Raw genomic sequence first — 21,239 nt, 5'->3', positions numbered from 1 at the left:
TAAAATAGAATACAAATGCTATATACAACTGAGTAAGAAAATACAAAAGTACAACTTTGTCAGAAAAAGAACTGCACATATAGCAGCCTTATTGCACATTTGTGTGTTTGATCAGCTGCAAAAGTCTTTGTTGTGGAGTCTGACAGCAGTAGGAAGGAAAGACCTGCGAAATCTCTCCGTCCCACACCGTGGGTGCCGCAGCCTGCCACTGAAGGAGCTGCTCAGTGCTGTCAGAGTTTCCTGCATGGGGTGGGAGATGTTGTCCAACAGGGATGACAGCTTAGCCGCCATTCTCCTCTCACTCACCACCTCCACTGGGTCCAGAGGGCATCCTAGAACAGAGCTGGCCCTTCTGATCAATTAATGTTGTCATTCAGGCATAACAAAAAGTGTGTGGTGACACTTGTTGCTTTCAAACGGATTGGGTTTCTTTTTATCCATGTTTACATGATAATTGCTGATCCAGCAGAGGGCACTGAAGACAAGAACTACTGCATTAACAGTTCTTCTTCTTTTACTTCTTCTGCAGTTAAATCCAAGAAGTTGGTTTGTCGCTAGCTGTATCCCAATTCAGGGTCTGCAGCCTTAAAGTACGCAGTCTCAACGGTCCTCAAGGGCCGCGTACTCAAAGACCGCTAAGGCCGGAAGTGCGAGGCTTGTGAAATGGGACGGTCTAGCCTCCGTCGGGCTGCCCAGGTTGCCTAGCAACCATGATAGCTGGAAACGTGTGGTTGACAGAAATGAAGGAGAATATATTTTGTTTGTTTGTTTGTTTCTACATGAGCTTTGTGTGATTTAATAAGTATCTGAGGCTGAGACCACAGGACTGTAAAACATGATTGTTGGGCTTCATATCTGTACTGAACAGTCATATAAGATTAGCTAGTAAATAACAATTAGTTAATGTTGTTCATGAGACTAAAGTCAGTGAAAATATGATATGGCCAATATTATAGTTATTATATTAATCATTATTAGTTATTACATCAGTGAGTTTGAACTCTCAAATCAAATCACTTCTATTGTCACATCACATGTGCAGGTACACTGGTACAGCACATGTGATTGAACTCTGTGTCTAATACTGAGCTTCAGTAAAGATTGTCAAAGGAGCTTGTAAAGAAAAGTGTCTGAACTTCTTTAAGTTGCTTGAAGACGTTTCACCTCTCATCCGAGAAGCTTCTTCAGTTCTAAGGTCAAATGGTGGGGAGTCCCAGATTTAAACCTAGTGGGAGTATCCCCCCACAGAGGGACAAAAGGACCCCCTGATGATCCTCTAATTGCCTGAGCCAAGGTGTGAAACTGGGTGTGGGTCCCAATCAGCCAGGGTTTTGGGTGAGCTCATTCTGAAACCTGGCCCCACCTTATCATGCGAATTCCTGAGGTCAGATGGCCCAGGATGTGAGTGGGCGTTAAGGCGTCTGGGGAGGGCTCTCAAAACTGGATTATAGATGGCAGACAGTTGGTGTCCTTTATCCTTAAGATGCAGATGGACTGCTGAGTCTTGTCCTGTGGAGGTGGCTCTATTATGTTGTGCCATGCACTTGTGAAGTAGCTGTTTGGTCTCTCCAATGTAGAGGTCTGGGCATTCCTCGCTGCACTGTACAGCATACACCACATTGTTAAGTCTGTGTTTTGGAGTTTTGTCTTTCGGGTGAACCAGTTTTTGTCTGAGCGTGTTGCTGGGTCTGAAATGCTTGGAGAAAACTCTCCTGAGTTTTTCTGATACACCGGCTACATAGGAGATAACAATGTTGTTGCGTCTGTCCTTCTTATCCTCCCTCGCTCTGTGCCTCTTTGCTGACTTTAAGAACGCCCATTTAGGATAACTGCACGTTTTGAGTGCTTCCTTTACATGTGTTCCTTCAGGCTTAGAGGGAACATGTTCAGCCCGGTGGTGTAGGGTCCTAATTACTCCAAGTTTGTGTTCCAGAGGGTGATGGGAGTCAAAGAGGAGGTACTGGTCCGTGTGTGTGGGCTTCCGGTAAACTTCGATGTTGAGGTTGCCATTCTCTTCAATGTGCACAGCGCAGTCCAGGAAAGGCAAACAGTTATCCTTTGTGTCTTCCCTGGTGAACTTGATGTTTTTATCCACAGTGGTAATGTGCGCAGTGAAGGATTCCACTTCTTGTGTCTTGATTTTGACCCAGGTGTCGTCTACATATCTGGCCCTGGAGGCCGCAAACGCCGACGCAGAGGGAGAAGATCTGGCGTTCTGGTTCGACTGAGACAGCGCACTAACAGACCACCGTTACCCAGTTTATTACTGGCTAATATGCAGTCTCTGGAGAACAAGCTGTGCGAGCTTCGGGCACGGATCTCATTCCAGCGAGAGATGCGGGACTGCTGCGTGATCTGCCTCACAGAAACCTGGCTATCGGACAAAGTACCGGACTCCGCAATACAACTGCCGGGGTTCTCTGTGCACCGCGGGGACAGGTCACAGGATCTTACTGGGAAAAGCAGAGGCGGTGGTGTGTGTTTCATGATCAACAACAGCTGGTGTGATTATGCGAACATGCACCCGGTCAAATCCTTCTGCTCACCGGACCTGGAGTACCTGATGATTAAGTGCCGGCCATTCTGGCTACCGAGGGAATTTACAGCAGTGATTATTACGGCTGTTTACATTCCCCCACAAGCCGACACTGACCGTGCACTCAGGGAACTGTACAGCGCGATCAGCAGCGAGGAAACCGCACACCCAGAGGCAGCGTTTATCACAGCCGGAGACTTTAATAAGGGAAACCTGAAGAAAGTCTCACCAAAACTCCATCAACACATCCTTTTTAACACACGTGGAAACCGGCTACTCGACCACTGTTACACCTCTTTCCGGGATGCGTACAAAGCCCTCCCCCGCGCCCCATTCGGCCAATCAGATCACTGCTCCATCCTGCTCCTGCCCGCCTACAGGCAGAAGCTGAAACAGGAAGCACCAACCCGGAGGGCGGTGCACTGTTGGACGGACCAATCGGAGTCTGCGCTGCGGGACTGTTTTGATCACGCGGACTGGGAAATGTTTCACGTGGCCGCCAGAGACATTGATGAATACACAGACTCAGTCTGTGGATTTATCAGGAAATGCGTGGAAGATGTCGTCCCATCCAGAACAGTTAAATCCTTCCCAAATCAAAAACCCTGGATTAACGGAGATGTTCGCGCGGCACTGGCGGCACGGAACACCGCCTTTGCCTCCGCGAACACATCGGACTACAAACATGCACATTACCAACTCCGGAAGACGATCAAAGCAGCCAAACGTGAGTACAGGGACAGGGTGGAGCAACAGTTTGACAACCCTCGGAGTATGTGGCAGGGACTAAACACGATCACAGACTTTAGAGGGAAAACCAGCACACCGCAGACCACGGCCTCTCTGTGTGAGGATCTAAACGTATTCTACGCTAGATTCGACGCAGCGAACACCATGAGACCGGACAGGGTGCGCACCGCGGATGACGTCAGTGCGCACACTGTGTCTGAGGAGGATGTGCGGAAGTGCTTCACGAAGGTGAACGCACGCAAAGCTACTGGTCCGGACGGGATTCCCGGCCGCGTCCTCAAGTCATGCGCGGCTCAGCTGGCTGGAGTGTTCACACACATCTTCAACCTTTCCCTCTCTCTGTCTGTAGTCCCAGCCTGCTTCAAAATGGCCACCATCGTCCCTGTACCCAAATCCTCCACCATCTCCTCATTGAACGACTGGCGACCTGTAGCCCTGACCCCCATCGTGAGCAAATGCTTCGAGAAGCTGGTCAGGGACTTCATCTGCTCTGCATTACCGGACTCACTGGACCCTCTACAGTTTGCATACCGCCACAACAGGTCCACTGATGATGCCATAGCCCTGACACTACACACTGCCCTGTCACACCTGGAGAAGAGAGACACGTATGTGAGAATGCTGTTTGTAGATTACAACTCAGCATTCAATACCATCGTTCCCTCGAAGCTGGACAGGAAACTGCAGGATCTAGGACTGAGCAGCTCCCTCTGCAGCTGGATCCTTAGCTTCCTGTCTGACAGACGCCAGGTGGTCAGACTGGGCAGCATCACCTCATCCCCCATCACACTGAACACTGGTGCTCCACAGGGGTGTGTACTGAGCCCTCTCCTGTACTCACTCTACACCTACGACTGCACAGCCACTAACAGCTCCAACATCATTGTGAAGTTTGCGGACGACACTACAGTGGTGGGTCTTATCACCAACGGTGATGAGACGGCTTACAGGGAGGAGGTCAGCGCCCTGACCCACTGGTGTCAAGACAACCATCTCACCCTCAACGTCGCAAAGACAAAGGAGCTGATAGTGGACTTCCGGAGGTGCAGAGAAGTACACACCCCCATCACCATCAACGGCGCTGCTGTGGAGAGAGTGAGCAGCTTCCGGTTCCTTGGAGTACATCTGGCTGAAGATCTTACGTGGTCAGTACACACAAACAAAACAGTGAAGAAGGCGCAGCAGCGCCTCTTCTTTCTCAGGAGACTGAAAAGATTCGGCATGAGCCCCTGCATCCTCAGGACCTTCTATCACTGTGCCATTGAGAGCATCCTCACTGGATGCATCACCACCTGGTATGGCAACAGCACCGCCTACAACCGCAAAGCTCTCCAGCGAGTAGTGCGGTGCTCTGAACGGATAATTGGAGGTGAGCTTCCCTCCCTCCAAGACATCTACAGGAAGCGGTGCCTGAGGAAAGCGGGGAGGATCATCAAGGACTCCAGTCACCCCAGCCATAAACTGTTCAGACTGCTTCCATCAGGAAGGAGGTTCTGCAGCATCCGGTCCCGTACCAGCAGACTGAGAGACAGCTTCTTCCATCAGGCCATCAGACTGCTGAACACGTCATAGACACCTCAGCTTCACTACTGGAACTTCAACATTATGCACTCCACACTGTATATAAATGCCACTTGTTTTGCACATATTCAACTCTGTATATTTTATATATTTTATTATTACTTTTATTATTATTATTATTATTTTTATTTATTTTTTTTTTTACTATTTAATTTGTAAAAATGTGTATACACACACACACACACACACACACACACACACGTAGGAAAATATTTAGTATACACATCCAGAAATGCATACACTATTATATATTGTACATATATTTATTAGTTTCAGGTTGGCCATTCTTGTATTTTGCTCGTTTGTGTTGTTGTGTTTGCACATCTCTGTTGCTTGTGGGGCTCGCACACAAGAATTTCACTCGCATGTGCTGTGCCAGTGTGCCTGCACATGTGATGTGACAATAAAAGTGATTTGATTTGATTTGATTTGATTTGATTTGTACCAGTGGCTGGGTACTCTTCCTTTGAAAGAGCCAAGAGCCTTCCTTTCCACTTCCTCCATGTAAAGGTTGGCTACAATAGGTGACACGGGGGAGCCCATGCCACAGCCATGTTTCTGTCTGTAAAAGCCTTCATTGTATTTGAAATATGTAGTGGTGAGGCAGAGGTCTAACAGTGTGCAAATCTGATCGGGTGTGAAGTTGGTCCTGTCTTCCAAGGAGCTGTCTTCTTGTAGTCGTTTTCTGACAGTCTCCACGGCCTCCGTGGTGGGTATGCAAGTGAAGAGAGAGACTACATCAAAGGACACCATGGTTTCATCTGGATCCAGGGTAAGTTTCTGGACCTTGACAGTGAAATCGGTGGAGTTCTTGATGTGGTGTGGGGTGCTCCCCACGAGAGGAGCAAGGATGGTAGCCAGGTGTTTTGCAATTTATAAGTGGCTGAGTTTATACTACTGACTATGGGTCTGAGTGGGACAGCTTCCTTGTGGATTTTAGGAAGTCCGTAAATGCAGGGTATGGCATCCCCTGGGTAAAGGCGGTGATATGTAAGGCGGTCAATGATTTTGTCCTTGGCAAAATGGCAAAATTGAGTTCTTTGGCTAATACTCTCTTTTCAGGTTCAGTGAGATTCCGGTCTGAAAAGTTTTTCACCCATTTCTCCTGATGGTCTTCAGGTGTATTTTCTTCTCTGGGTTGTGTAGGTTCAGAATGAGGAGTGTGTGTTTTTGAAAGCAAAGTGTGAAATTTCCTGCGTTGTCTTTCTTTTCCTTTAGAGTGTTGGGCCTGCTGAGCCTTGTCCACAAACTTGTAAACCTCTTCTAAGATTGGAGAGGCTAGAAGGATTTCCAGTTCCTGCAGAGTCTGGCTGATCTTGATCTGGAGGGCATCTGTAGTGAAATGGACCTGTCTTATCCTTTCACTTAAAAGGTGATTTTGTGCTCTCTGTAGAATCAAGTCTGCTCTGTATCCCCTGACAGTGGATCCAAGGCGCAGGCTCTTAGGAACAACTCTGCTTTGTCTGCATCTTAGGTTGAAACAGAGATGGTTCCTATAATCCGCTAGATTCCTTGATTCGCTTTTATACTCCTGCACCAGTTGAAGGGTGTTCCTCCCAAAATGTATGGCAATATGTCTGTGAAGGTTCTCAGTCGTCCAGGTCATCATAGTCAAAGGAGCTTGCAAAGAAAAGCGTCTGGACTTCTTTAAGTTGCTTGAAGACGTTTCACCTCTCATCCGAGGAGCTTCTTCAGTTCTAAGGTCAAATGGTGGAGAGTCCCAGATATAAACCTAGTGGGAGTAACCCCCCACTAGGTTTAAATATGGCAGGATGCAAAGGAGGATTTAGTGTTTGTGTTATTGTGGGGTGGCTGTAGCTCAGGTGGCAGAGCAGGTCAGCCACTAATCAGAAGGTCGGTGGTTCGATCCCAGGCTGCCTCCTGGCTGCATGCCAAATATCCTTGGGCAAGATACTAACCCCATGTTTGGTGGTGGTCAGAGGGCCCGGTGGCGCCAGTGTCCGGCAGCCTCGCCTCTGTCAGTGCGCCCCAGGGCAGCTGTGGCTACAATGTAGCTTGCCATCGCCAGTGTGTGAATGGTTGAATGACTGAATGTAGTGTGAAGCGCTTTGGGGTCCTTAGGGACTAGACTAGAAAAGACTGGCCATTTACCATATTACCATGTTAGACCTCTCTCTTCACTTGCATATTCCACTGTACCCAGATGGTACAGTGGACACATGTGTGACTCCTGTGATTAAAGCATCTGTCTTTCAGCTTAACAAGTGAACCGTCAGCTCGTTCAAACACACATTAAAGCTCATTTGGCTCGACACCACCGAACAGAGGCAGCAATATAACAGAGTCACATTAACAGTGCAGTGAATCCTGCTTCAGGACTGCAAACCGCGCAGCATCACTGACTTTCAGCTTGTTGTGATTGTGGATATATGACTGACTTTACATCACATTCCCTGTGAGATTAAGGTCAGCTATTGTATTTTAAAGGCTTTAAAACCGAGTAAAAGCTGAACTTACAAACATCGCTAATGGCAAATAACTCTGCCGACATGTGGCCAACAGTAATGTTTTAATGTTCCCCATTATTAAACATTTGCACATAAATAAGTGGCATAATATTCAGTACTTACTTTACTCTTCGGCCGCTACGCTTCTGCCGTCTGCGGCAAAATTATCCACACCGACTGCCGCGCTATGAATTGTGGGATATGTTGGGGCCACAAAGTCTACACCGCCACAGCCTTAAAATTCAGGGAAATGAAGGACTCATTTAAGAGCTGCATTTCAAGCAGCCTTTAAATTGGGACAGCCTTTGGCGCGCCACTGTGACGTAATTGGCCTTAAAATGCAGCCTTTAAGGCTGCAGACCCTGAATTGGGATACAGCTACTGTCACTTATTGGGCTGAGTTGATCGTACGAGACTCCAGAATGCAGTCTGCACGGTGAAAAAAATGGGATCTTGATTGATTCCTATTGTTGCTTCCAGTGTTGGGAAGTAACACAATTACGGAAGAGGATTAGGGCCACTGGAAAAAAAAAAAAAAAGAATTCTGACTTTAATCTCAGAATTCTGACTTTTTTCTCAGAATTCTGACTTTAATCTCAGAATTCTGAGAAAAAAGTCAGAATTCTGACTTTTTTCTCAGAATTCTGACTTTAATCTCAGAATTCTGAGAATAAAGTCAGAATTCTGAGAAAAAAGTCAGAATTCTGAGATTAAAGTCAGAATTCTGAGAAAAAAGTCAGAATTCTGAGAATAAAGTCAGAATTCTGAGAAAAAAGTCAGAATTCTGAGATTAAAGTCAGAATTCTTTTTTTTTTTTTTCCTGTGGCCCTAATCCTCTTCCGTACACAATACATGTCCCGGCGTTACGTATTTAAAATACAAAATATGAGTATCTCTATTCTGTTACAGTTACTGTTTAAAAAGGTGGTATTCATAATAGAGATCAACAGACCACGTGACTTGCGCGCGCTGCATTGTAGGTACGAGTGGCAGCAAAATCAAAACACTGCATCAAGCGCTAGCATTTCCAGCACCGGTAATCATTAATTCTGCGGTTTTAATCCCTACTTGCATTTTATTTGCCCCCAAAACAGTTATGTACAAAACAACCGAGAACACGGCAGGTCCGTACAAAGACAGACTTGACGAAAAGGAAAAAAAAGATACGAGGAAAAAAAAATCAAAGGAGTGAAAGGGTCAGACGCATACGAGCATACAGAGTGGGCCAAAGACGTTAGCGTGCTGCCCGACTTTCATCACGCTCGTATTTATAATTATATGGTCCTAAGTGTGAGTGTTTAGTAACTTCAGATCCCTGCAACAAGCCCAGGACCAGTTTACTTTGCTGTATCTATTTTCTAATTTGGACTATTTCATTTTACAGCTGTCGTTAAAATGTTTTCTCCTGTGGCCAACGCAATCTATTCGTCTTTTCAGGTTGTAGTGTTACACAACATTTTCAGATTCAATAGAAATGAAATAAGTGTTTCATAATTCATTCCATTTATTGTCTTTATTTATAACTGGCATTATTGTTTCATTTTATTATAGAATCTTACAACAAAGAGGCTAAATTGTATTCCATCATGCTTTATTAGCTGCTTCGGTGAAAAACAAATCAACAATGCAAAAAAATAAAATAAAAACATTTCAAAACAACATATTGGAAAACAGTTATTCATCACTTGATTTCTTCAATACAACCCTTGGGCACATATTTGTGAGCGCACATGAAACAGCGACTATCTTATCCAGCAAAGTCATTTTTTCACCTTCACACGGCACCACTAAACCTAGACTTATGGTGTCATTCAGTATGGAGTACTTTGAACGTAGACAACCTATAACTCGTTCAACATGGATCCTGACATGTGCAAGTTTTCGTGTCTCTTCCACATCTTTTGCTTGTAGCTGACTACGACCCTGGGTAAACGCTGGGATTTTTTAAATGGAACCCCTTAAGGCAACACTTTCCTTAATATCAAAACCCCAGTCTGCAAGCACTATGTCCCCAGGTGAAAGCTTCTGTAGAAAGCCAGATGTTTTAGCTATACGTTTATTACTGGTACACCCTCCCCATCCTTTAGAAATGAAAGAGATGGTCCCTTGTGGTGTGATGCCTGTGAGATATGTCATTGTGTGCCTACTTTTGTATGTGGAGTATGTCTCTGTCTTAGCGCGTACATTTTGTGCTCTCTCTATGAAAAGTTCAAAACAGTCAATAATAACTGTCACATGGTCACCAAACATCTCAACAAACTGGTGTGGCGTACTGGCCTGTATGCAATGTCTTCCAGGCCAGTGCACCAATGGGCTGAGGTGGGCGTACAGTACATTCACAGTAATGTTAAACACAGTGGATGTGGTTGTCCAGCTAATATCAAAGAGGTTTGCAACATGTTCAAGTGGTAGGTTTAGTCTTTTTTTTTTTTTTTTTTTTAGGTAGGTTTAGTCTTAAACGTATGAGAGTCAACAAGAGCATCTAAACATGAGAAATTCTTCTGTCAGTATCTGGTAAACTGGGGCTAATTTGTTGTAGCACCCCCATTAGTTAAGCAAAATATGGCAGCCCTGTGTAGAACTTCACTTTAGAGTTGTTGTCTTTCAGGAAGTCCTTGTCTAATTTCTTTTTGGGCAGTTCTTGTTTCAGTTTTTGGTTTTCTTCCTGCAGGTGCGCTGTTTCTTTTACCCTTGGAGAACACATTTTACACTACAGCTGATCTTCATCCTCGTGCTGTAGACTTATCTGCTGTGGTTGGATCTCTGCTGCTGTTTCAGTAGTGACTGATGCTGAAAAACACACATACATACACAAAAAGACAAGTTCATTTTATGTGCAGAAACAAGACAAAGTACTAAAACACCACCAAACTTGGCACAATACACTAGTTAAATAACATTTAATTTACATAATTTGACTTTTAAACAAAGTCATCAAACAGGCACATTTATATTTTCGCTTTGTTACTCAGTTGAAATAAATAGATTACACGGTGGTCTTTTCCTGTGTCATATGTTAGGCTATGCCCTCTTTATTTTTGGTAATTCGCATTAAGAGGCTCTAGTGCCTGTGTCTCAATCTCGCGGACCAGATCACCTCTACTGTGCAGAAATATTTTTAAAAAATATTATTCAAAATATGATTTAATATGAAGGCAATAGGCAGAGTGTTACAGGCACAGCCCTAAAGAATGTAGCCTCATGGGCAGTGTAGTCCGTGCTGCAGGGAGCATAAACTGCCACACCCGATGTCTGCGTGCGAGGGAGGGAGAAAAAGGTCGGAACGTTTTCGGAAAGTACAAGTTGTCACTGACAAGAAACAGATGGGACCATGTAAATATAATAATAACCACTGCAGCCAAAAAGAGTGCCTGACGAGTGTAAGTAAGCTGTTAAGACTCGACTGTACACTGTGTTTGTGTTTTCCTCCGAAACAATAAGTCCCGTTGGAGCAGCCTTTCAACGCCTCTCTCTGTCTCTCGCTAGCAAAGTTGACACAGACAACAAAGTAAAGCTAGTTTTCGGTGACGAGCCCGACACAGAACCCGACGTATTAGCCAGAGGTCCCTTAGGAGCCGCCGACCTGTTTTATATAAGCGCGGAATAGTTTTCTATACAAGATCACTGCTAAAAGTGCAGCCTTACCTAATGTCACTCATTTTATTTAAAATCTAGTTGGTATTAGTATGGGGAATAACCTTCATGAATAGTAATAAATCACACAGCAATAGCACATTCATGTAGTTGTAAAAAGCATGATAATATATTAAGTAATCAGAATCAGAATACGTTACTCTCATTGAGTAACGTAACAAAATACATTACAAAATACATTTTGGGGCATGTATTGTGTAATCTGTAGTGGAATACATTTTAAAGTAACCTTTCCAACACTGGTTGCTTCCTGGTAAACCTTTAAGCTGCTAATTCCTGATATTCCTCTTAATAGGCCTACTAATGTTAAAATGTTAAACCAGAGTCTTTTCCTGAGTTAATAATGACCTGGGTGACCTATTCGTCATGTAGACTAACTGTTTTGGAGGGGTTTTGTTCTTCTTTTTTATGACATGTGATGAGTAACCATTTTTCAGATCAGTATTTGAAACCGCAAAGTGTGCAAACATAACAGTGTTATGTTATTAGCCCAGTAACACTGTCTTTAATAAATGCATTAATTAATTGATTAATCTGTTTAATTTACATATGAGCACAATGAATTTTAATAATGCTGTTTTATTGAGTTTTATTTTGAAATATGTGTTGTTCACAGCTGTGTAGTATTACTGTGCCTTTCCTTAACACTTGGTACTTCCTCAACATTGAGTACTAATTGATCGTATGTAATCTGGAAATCAAGACACGCCCACAGAGATGATACACAGCCTAAATTCATCCTTAACTCATCTGCCAATTTCTACTAGAAATGCTGTCGAATCTAAAATGAGGATCAGATTCAGAAAAAGAAGACTTTATTTTATTTCCCAAGGGACAATTAACAAGCAACCAGACAGCATACGTTGAAGATAAGGTCAATAAGAACAGGCAATAGGAGTGAAATAATAAATACACAGAATATAAAGTATATACAGTTGTAAAAAATGTGGTCTAAGAAATGCTGTCAAAACTAAAATCCATGCAGACAAACTTTCACTTTGTTTCTAAAGCACTTTAAAACAAACTAACAGCTGACCAAAGTGTTGTACAAAAAGAAAAAAATAAGAGAACAAGAATACAAGGGTCACACAAAAGATAAGAAGTTTAACACAGATGACAACTCACACTGGGTTAAACGCCAAAGAGAAAAGGTGTGTTTTGAGTTTTACGCAGTTTCATGCACTTATATATGATTGTCCTGACAGATCATGTCAATGATCCAGCAGAGCACACTGCTACTAAGATAACAACCACAGTATTTCTTCTCTTTCTTCTTCTGATGCTGCTGCTTCTTCTACTACTTCTTCCCAACTGCAGATGATGTTGGAGTCACCACCACCTATTAGGCTGGAGGTGATCAGCATGAGGACTTCCCATTGCACAAGAAATCTGCCCCAATTACAATCACCAGCCTAGTGTAAATGGACTGATTCTTATATAGTGCCTTTCTACTCTCCCAGAGTATTCAAAGCGCTGTATACAACATGCCTCATTCACCCATTCACACCCACTCAGACAAGCACTTCTAAACACAAGTGCAAATTAATCTACATTCACACACATTCACACCCACGATGAACGCATCGGAGGGCAACTTGGGGTTACCGTGGTATCTTGCCCAAGGATATTTGACATGCAGACCTTATAATCAGCTGATCTGCTCTACCACCTGAGCCACAGCCACCCCAAATGTATAATGTCTCGTCATTAGATAATTAAACTTAAAAGCTTTTCCACACACATCACATTTTAAAGACTTACTACTTTTATCAAAGTTACACACGCTCTCTGACATAGTGGGATTTTCTGTGTCTTTTTCTACTTGATCTTGAATCTGTGTTCTTGACTGTCAGCTACAGCAGAGCTGTGAGCGAGGAGTTGCTCCCTGCCTGCTTCTGGTTCACTGTGGTCTCCTTCCTCAGCAGCAGTCACCATAAAGGTATCAGTTTCCTCCTTCAGTCCCAGCTGCTCCACCTCCTGACTGCACAGTTCCTCCTGTTCCTCTTTAATCTGTGGAGGTTCTGGTTCCTCCTGGTCAAGACTGGAGCTCCTCTCCTGGTTCCAGAGCTGCTGCTCGGGGAGAACCTCCTTCTCCTTACAGACAGGCTGCTGTGGGATGTCTGTCCTGTGCAGCTTTATTTCGGGTTTCCAGGTGATATCCAGCAGTCTGCGCCAACGGTTGATCTCTTCCTCGTACTGGACGATCATTTTTTTCAAACTCCAAGAAAATGTTCAGCAGCAGCAGTTAGTCGCTTGTCGATAAACTCTCTCAGATACTGAACTGGAGGCATTGTTACTGCGACAGCTCACACACAACAACACACGTGGGGCAGTAACAGTAATGGCGCCTTTCCTTTCTTTACTTCCGCCTGTGTCGCATGGTGAGGTTCCGGCAATGTGTATTACATTTTATCCATAGACTCAATTTAGATGTTTTCTTTAGCTTAAAACTAAAGAGAGGATTACAGTACTTTCAGAAGTACTGTAATCCCATCATGCATACCCTCTACAATAAAATACCTAAACTTAGCTCCTGTTGACCCTTGTTTCTGTATTTTATCTTGGAAATCTCTCTGGTTCTCCTATGTTCATTACATTCAGACATTACATGCTGCACAGTTTCATTTTCTTGTCATTTCTCTTTTAAGTTTCTCAATAGTTTAATGGTTAATGGTTGAATTTAAATCATGAGCTATTCTTAGTCTAGAGAGTATGACTACTTTTCTGTTTTTACCAGCTGCCCTGCTCTGCTCCAAAACTCAAATTTTACTAAGTGCCACCCTCACTTCCCTCTTGTCCCATTTAACTTTCTCAGCCTCACCGTCTTCCATTTCATTTTCTTTAATGCCAACATGTGCATGTACCCAAATAAACTTTTTTTTATGATGATAGACTCCAAAAGCTTTTATTGTATTTTCTTATTTTGCATCATATCAGCACAACCATACCAGCAGGGGGCAGTGTGACACTGAACTGTGATCTGAAGGGCATTACTAACTTTAAAAGTAACCTCAACTGAGAAGAAATCCATAATTAATGGTGAATAAGAGGGATGTGCATCTCTAAGTAATGCACCTAGAGCAGCAGACGATCACTTCCTGTCCTCTGGAGTTTACTTAAACCAGGATTGCATGACCTCTTTTGAAATGTTAGCAAAGATGGTGCGACGTCTCAGGGTTTCAACAAGTGTTTTCCTGAAAGGCCTGAAATAAGCCTCCAAGCAGCTCAGATGATTCTGCTGAATGATCAAGGACTATTTTTAAATTACTGTAGAAATTGATGTCGGAAATTGTGTGAAGAAAGAAGAGAAAGGGAGTGTTTGTGGTATGAGCAGAAAGAAACAGTGTCATTCTCTCCACTTCTTCATATTTCAAAATAATTAGTCAGTTTGTCCTGTGAGACAAATGGATTTCTGTACAATGTTTCAGAGCAATATAACCATCAGCTTTTTTTTGGCATAGAAATAAAAAGCCAATATCTTAAACCTAAGGGTCATGTGGATGAACATTGTTATGCAGTCAGTACAAAGTTAGAATTGGTGAGATATGTGTGCGTTGATCTGTTAACCAAACATTTCCAACCATAAAACCACAGCTAGCATCACTAACCCAAAATACTGTTACATTTTTCACATCGATCACTAGTCACAATGATGTTAATCTGCTGTGTGAGCATCACAGAGCGATCTGATTGATACATTATGACTTATGTTTAATGCTTGTGTGTTTACAGATAAGCACTTTGCTCTGACTTCCATGAGAAATAAAGTTGTAGCTAACCACAGATGACTTTGACAGAAGCACCACACTAAGAGCTATTTATATAGTATGCAGAGCTATGAAGAAGCAGCACTTAAAAACTGTTAACACATTTGCCAATGCACTGGACAAAGTTTCACCAGTATCTCTCTAGACCAAAACCATTTCCTTTAAAAACAGGATTGATCATGGGCTGCTCTCTTCAGGGGAAGAAACGTTTCCCCTGAAGAGAGCAGCCTCCTGTCTGTGCACCTCACTGTTCTTTAATATTTATCTGTCGTTTCTTCATGCATATCAGTATTTACGTGCAGTACACACAGACAGAGTGGTGACTGTGGTGGAAGCAACTTTATTCACCACAAACATGTCAGCTGTAGCCAGTGCTTGATGATCTCTCTTGTATGACAGAGCAAAGCTGCTGCTTCTTTAAATGTTTAAGTCAAGTTCAAACCAATAAACACCCTCACTCTCCGATTCATTATCTCAGTACATGCTGTACTCTATTGTGGACATGCAGGAGTGAATAAAGTTTAGGACAGCAGTTTAAAATATCTGATGACAGGATGTGGTTATGTTCTTTCTGCTGAAATGTTATTATTAAACTCTAATCTCTGACCTCTACATCTAGCTCAGATACACTTGTTTGTAGCATTAAATGCAGAGTTTGTAATGTTAATGCAGAGTAAAACTGGCTATTGTTTGATGTAAATATGATTTTATAGTGATTCTCTTGAACATTTAGGCTACTTTCTGTAACTGTACCTAACAGTGTTTTTAAAAAATCCTCTTAAATATATTTTATTTAACTGTAACTTTAATGTCTAATAGTTGAATTATTAAGTGTGTGATTGCTTTGATCTGTGTACATCAGGCTAGGTTATAACCACTTCTTCTGCTTCTATTTTGATGGTAACCTCACCCACTCTCAGTAATTTTTTTCTGTGCTTACTTGTAAAGAAACAGCTTGACAGATGAGAAGAGGAAACAGAGGCTGTGTACCAGTGATGGCTGGTGGACGACGTTATCGTAGCTTCGTGCACAGCATTGTGCTGCTGCTCTGGGTCTGTCTCCACTGTAAGTAAACCTTTTGCTTCCAGATGTTAGTGACGTGTTGTATTTGTTGCCTCATGAACTGTGGTACATGAGTGAGTTCAGAACACAGCTGATAGCTGCAGCTTTGCCATTTCAGAGTATTGTTGTGCTAAAGTATTTATTATTGTTCTAACTGCTGCTAATCAACAATTACCTTTAACAGACATTTTTTGAATTCCTGGGAAACAGCTTCTGACACTTTATTTCATTTTTTAAATTCATTTGCTGTCACATTTATATGAAAATGACAACATTATGAATTCATGCTTGTCCACAGAGAAACACCTAAAAACATTTCATGGAGCCGTAGTGTGTAAACATTTTTGCTATGTTTACATTTTTGTTGTGCCAAGTCAGTCATATCAGAGTTGTCACTTATGTGTGATGATGTTCACATTCTGCAAAGAGATTTATTTTGTTTTTTTTCAGATTTTGTTGTTTTTACTTTAACTATCACACGTTCACGATAAGGTTTCAGGCAATTTGGACTTGTTTCTCTCACCAGTTCACTCACATGTTGAACTTTCATAGATATCATACTCAGTTGTTTGTATGTTTTTCAGATGTCGAGGCTTCCAGTGGAAAACGCGTCATTCACAAAAAAGTTGGAGATACTGTGGAGCTTTCATCAGGCTTATCAACTGAAGGTGTGACTGCAGCAACGTGGAGATATGGAGGAATAGCAGTGGCAGACAAAGATGTGGGTGTTTCTAAAGAGTCTCCATTTAAGGACAGATCAGAGCTGAACCCTGAAGACTTTACTTTAACAGTGAGAAAACTGACTCTTCAAGATTCTGGTGATTTCACTTTTGTCTCAGAGGTGAATGATGAGCAAAGGCCTTCAGTCACCATCACTCTGCAAGTTCATGGTAAGAGACTTTTTTTCCCTTTTTTTTTTTTAAACAAAGTCCTTGATTACTGTTAATAAAAAATCTCCTTGTGAGCTCATGAGTTTTTCTTTCTTCTTTGAAAAATGAGAAGTAAACTTAAAAGCAGCTTTACTGCTGAGAATATATAGAATAAAATTGGCATGAGGCAGGAGCTGACAAACAGGAACTTACACTGTCTGACTCTAAAATAAAACCGGAAGAAAAAGAAAGACCAACTTGACACAAAGACAGAAAGGCAAACAAACTTGGAAAGAGGACACAGAGATATCAGACAGGCATTATAAATATAACAAAACCAAGATACCTGGACTTACCTAGAATTTAACCAGAGAAGGAAAACTGCTGTTATTTTTATTTTATGGTCTTTACGCTACAATTTTAAGCACATTGGGGTACTGTTGTTGTGATTTGGCGCTTTATAAACAAAATTGAATTTAATATACAGACTGCTGGAGGATATAACATGACACAGGAAAAATAGGAACCACACAAGTAGACTCTAACCCTGGGTCCAACCCAGCGAGCATGACAACATGACACAGTGGTAAACAGTATTTGTATGTATCGTAGTTACTTCATTCACATCATTGTGCTGCTGCTCTGGGTCTGCCTCCGTTGTAAGTCCACGTTTGCGACGTGTTGCATTTGTTTGCCTCACTGACTCTGAGGTCAGGAGTGCTTCTCATATTAAGAAAGGGACATGTCAAGAGGCTTGCAGTGTATTTTTCTTGTGGGTTCTCAAATGTGGTATTACTAAAGGTAGTGGTGGCTTTAAGGTCATAAAAATATGTAAATTCTAAAACTGGAACATCTACAGTGGGGCAAAAAAGTATTTAGTCAGCCACCGATTGTGCAAGTTCCCCCACTTAAAATGATGACAGAGGTCAGTAATTTGCACCAGAGGTACACTTCAACTGTGAGAGACAGAATGTGAAAAAAAAATCCATGAATTCACATGGTAGGATTTGTAAAGAATTTATTCGTAAATCAGGGTGGAAAATAAGTATTTGGTCAATAACAAAAATACAACTCAATACTTTGTAACATAACCTTTGTTGGCAATAACAGAGGTCAAACGTTTACTATAGGTCTTTACCAGGTTTGCACACACAGTAGCTGGTATTTTGGCCCATTCCTCCATGCAGATCTTCTCGAGAGCAGTGATGTTTTGGGGCTGTCGCCGAGCAACACGGACTTCCAACTCCCGCCACAGATTTTCTATGGGGTTGAGGTCTGGAGACTGGCTAGGCCACTCCAGGACTTTCAAATGCTTCTTACGGAGCCACTCCTTTGTTGCCCGGGCGGTGTGTTTTGGATCATTGTCATGTTGGAAGACCCAGCCTCGTTTCATCTTCAAAGTTCTCACTGATGGAAGGAGGTTTTGGCTCAAAATCTCACGATACATGGCCCCATTCATTCTGTCCTTAACACGGATCAGTCGTCCTGTCCCCTTGGCAGAAAAACAGCCCCATAGCATGATGTTTCCACCCCCATGCTTCACAGTAGGTATGGTGTTCTTGGGATGCAACTCAGTATTCTTCTTCCTCCAAACACGACGAGTTGAGTTTATGCCAAAAAGTTCTACTTTGGTTTCATCTGACCACATGACATTCTCCCAATCCTCTGCTGTATCATCCATGTGCTCTCTGGCGAACTTCAGACGGGCCTGGACATGCACTGGCTTCAGCAGCGGAACACGTCTGGCACTGCGGGATTTGATTCCCTGCCGTTGTAGTGTGTTACTGATGGTGACCTTTGTTACTTTGGTCCCAGCTCTCTGCAGGTCATTCACCAGGTCCCCCCGTGTGGTTCTGGGATCTTTGCTCACCGTTCTCATGATCATTTTGACCCCACGGGATGAGATCTTGCGTGGAGCCCCAGATCGAGGGAGATTATCAGTGGTCTTGTATGTCTTCCATTTCTGATGATTGCTCCCACAGTTGATTTTTTCACACCAAGCTGCTTGCCTATTGTAGATTCACTCTTCCCAGTCTGGTGCAGGTCTACAATACTTTTCCTGGTGTCCTTCGAAAGCTCTTTGGTCTTGGCCATGGCAGAGTTTGGAGTCTGACTGTTTGAGGCTGTGGACAGGTGTCTTTTATACAGATGATGAGTTCAAACAGGTGCCATTCATACAGGTAACGAGTGGGGGACAGAAAAGCTTCTTACAGAAAACGTTACAGGTCTGTGAGAGCCAGAGATTTTCCTTGTTTGAGGTGACCAAATACTTATTTTCCACCCTAATTTACGAATAAATTCTTTACAAATCCTACCATGTGAATTCATGGATTTTTTTTTCACATTCTGTCTCTCACAGTTGAAGTGTACCTCTGGTGCAAATTACTGACCTCTGTCATCATTTTAAGTGGGGGAACTTGCACAATCGGTGGCTGACTAAATACTTTTTTGCCCCACTGTACATTAAAGAAAAAAATAAACATTTTAAAGATTATATATTGTAAGAGCATTAGTTTTTCTGATTAAAACAAGTCTCATGTTCACTGTCCTAACTGTTCGTTGCAAATGTGTCCTCCCTAGTATTTATAACTACATGAACAGTGGGCCTGTTATATCTTGTGGCTCCAAAATTGCAGTGTTGTTTGCATCATTGCTGCCCTGCGTGAGCAGATTTTTGATTTTCTGCTTTTTTTTTTTTATTTATTTATCACATTTTAGGCTAAATGTGACCAACAGACACAGCAATAAACAGTACTTGTCTGGAAGTTTGTTCTTGCTGATTGAACTATCCATCAATCCATCTTCTTCCAATTATCTGGGGCCAGGCCGCAAGGGCAGCAGCCTAAGCAGAGAAACCCAGACCTCCCTCTACCCAGCCACCTCCTCCAGCTTGTCCAGGGGAACACCAACGCGTTCCCAGGCCAGCTGAGAGATTATATCTCTCAGCTGGCCTGGGTCTGCCTGGGTCTGTCCGACCAGGGCCTTCTCCTGGTGGGACATGCCCAGAACACCTCACCCAGGAGGCATTCTTGTCAGATAACCATAACCAACCTCAACTGGCTCCTTTCGCTGTGGAGGAGCAGCAACTCTACTCTGAGTCCCTTCTGGTTGGCCAAGCGTCTCACCCTATCTCTAAGGGAGAGGCCAGCCACCCTTCGAAGGAAGCTCATTTCTGCTGCTTGCATCCGTGATGTCATCCTTTAGGCCACTACCCACAGCTCGTGACCATAGGTGAGGGTAGGGGCGTAGATCGACCAGTAAACTGAGCGCTTTTACACTCAGCAGACTCTGCTTCCTCTAGGGAAGACTTGCCAGATGGATTAAGGAGGTCCTTAAGTATTCCTTCCACCACCAGAAAATGTTCTCAGTTGAAGTCAGCAGTGCTGATCGACAGGCCAAGTGGAACACTATACACAGTGCAGGTAGAGCACTGCTTCAGCCACTGCTAAACCGCGTTCCACTTGGCCCGTCAGTACCTATAAGCTGCCCCACAGGCTAATCAAGCCAAGGACTCCTTCAGCTTGGTGGCTCCCTTCACCTCTGGTGTCACCTCTGGTTGGTTACCACCAGGACAGGCACATATTATTCAGTTTCCATATTTAAATGTTAGTCACCAAACACATTTTTTAAAATTGTTCAATTCTGATATTTTTGCATTTTTAGAGGAGAGAATAAGGTTGGAGGCTATTTGGTCTTGTTTTTCCTCACTGACGTTTCATAAATATGACACTTGGTATTTGTATGTTTTTCAGATGTGGAGACTTCCAGTGGAAAACATGTTATTCATAAAAAAGTATAGATACTGTGGAGCTTTCATCAGGCTTACCAACTGAAGGGGTGACTGCGGCAACATGGAAATATGGAGAAATAATAATTGCAGACAAAGTCATTGAAAACAATATGGGTGTTTCTAAAAGATCTCCATTTAAGGACAGATCAGAGCTAAACCAGGAAAACTTTACCTTAACAGTGAAAAAATTGACTCTTCAAGACTCAGGTGATTTCATTTTTGTGTCAGCAACAAAAGAGAAACAAAGGGATTCAGTCATCATCACTCTGCAAGTTCATGGTAAGATACTTTATTGAGTAAACAAGCATCTTGATACAATACAATGTGATATTTTGAAATAGTTTATCAACCTCCCTTTTATACTCCACATCTTTTTTGTCTGGTTTTGTTTCCTGATTTCCTGAGAGACATAGCTTAATTTATATATTTTCCTCAAGTAGCAAATCCTTTAGCTTACAGATAAAATGTGTATTTTATCATAATTTATATAGTGGTCATTATTTGACTGAGTTTTAATCTCTTGTCTTCATTTTTTATGTGTTTTGTTTTTGAGGTGGTTTTTAATTTTTAGGTTTAAATACTATGAGACCATCTGATACAGGAGTTAACAGTAGTTGCCCCTTTAATAAACTTTGGGACTGATAATGTTGTTGTTTGAAGTTGTTGATGTTTGGCCTAATTTTATAAAATAGATTTGCAGGACTCTGCACAAACATATACTTTAAACTGTGATGTAAAATGTGACCTGGCACAGACTCTCTT

General features: G+C 42.6%; 1 long non-coding RNA gene and 1 pseudogene across 1 annotated transcript; one reads left to right on the top strand and one right to left on the bottom strand.

Annotated features, from left to right (window-relative positions):
- Window positions 1–9,009: 9,009 nt before the first annotated feature.
- On the bottom strand, window positions 9,010–10,039 carry LOC143416717 (uncharacterized; annotated as a pseudogene).
- Window positions 10,040–10,584: 545 nt separating this feature from the next.
- LOC143417063 (uncharacterized) lies at window positions 10,585–21,090 on the top strand. Its single transcript, XR_013097276.1, has 4 exons — window positions 10,585–10,715; window positions 15,705–15,821; window positions 16,403–16,708; window positions 20,440–21,090. It is a non-coding gene; the product is annotated as an uncharacterized LOC143417063 (long non-coding RNA).
- Window positions 21,091–21,239: the final 149 nt, after the last annotated feature.

This window comes from Maylandia zebra, linkage group LG3, assembly GCF_041146795.1.
Source record: "Maylandia zebra isolate NMK-2024a linkage group LG3, Mzebra_GT3a, whole genome shotgun sequence".
Classification (NCBI taxonomy): Eukaryota; Metazoa; Chordata; class Actinopteri; order Cichliformes; family Cichlidae; genus Maylandia; species Maylandia zebra.
This window is presented reverse-complemented; position numbering and strand designations above follow the sequence as displayed.